At 30.2% G+C, this 777-nt stretch overlaps 1 protein-coding gene across 3 annotated transcripts in view; it reads left to right on the forward strand.

The window, feature by feature from the left end:
• The window catches only part of LOC106882437 (protein unc-80 homolog), a 286,116-nt gene that overhangs the window by 230,625 nt on the left and 54,714 nt on the right, over positions 1-777 (forward strand). The window lies entirely within an intron of this gene.

Below are 777 nucleotides of genomic sequence, written 5' to 3' on the forward strand. Positions count from 1 at the left end.
ATATATATATAATAATAATAATAATACAAAGAATATATATACATGTATACACACATATATGTACATACTTACATCTAAATGTGTATATATATGCATATCAGGGTACAGGACATTAGAACAATGAACTACAGACAATGGAACGAACACATAGGAAAACAGAAAGCCACTTGGAATATTCCTTCATCAGCTGCCTATATATATATATATATGAATAGGCAGAATTATGGTGTAAGCACATGCTAAAACCCCTCATAACTTTTGTATTCTTACGAATTTTTACAAAATGTTTTCCATTCTGTCTTCTGCATAATAGAATTGATATGATTATACAAAAAAAAATCTCCAACTCACCCCCAATTTTTTTTTTTTAATTCGTGGTTTTAAAAAAGCAGACAGTCCGAATCTACCATTCGTTTCTCTTAATAATTTCCAAGTAAATTTTTAATACTTTTATGGAAGAAATTCAATTGGCAGTGTTCACATTTTTTCACATAATCCTGGACTTTGTATGTGAAATTTCTGTGACATGCTGCATGTCCATCAGCAATATTAGCAAACAGACAGCCATGCAGTGGTACAACGTAGTCCAAGTAGATGAAAGTCTTCTTTTTAAGAGGAAAAATGAAGTTGGAAGAGTGGTGAAGAAGTTTTGGATACTTGTGATTGTCGTAACCGATGGGGTGCCAGTTTTTTATGTGTGTATTTGCATGTATAAAGATATAATTAAAACAATACATATACACCCACATATATATATACATATATATATATACATAT

The sequence above is a fragment of the Octopus bimaculoides genome, chromosome 2 (genome assembly GCF_001194135.2).
Source record: "Octopus bimaculoides isolate UCB-OBI-ISO-001 chromosome 2, ASM119413v2, whole genome shotgun sequence".
Classification (NCBI taxonomy): domain Eukaryota; kingdom Metazoa; phylum Mollusca; class Cephalopoda; order Octopoda; family Octopodidae; genus Octopus; species Octopus bimaculoides.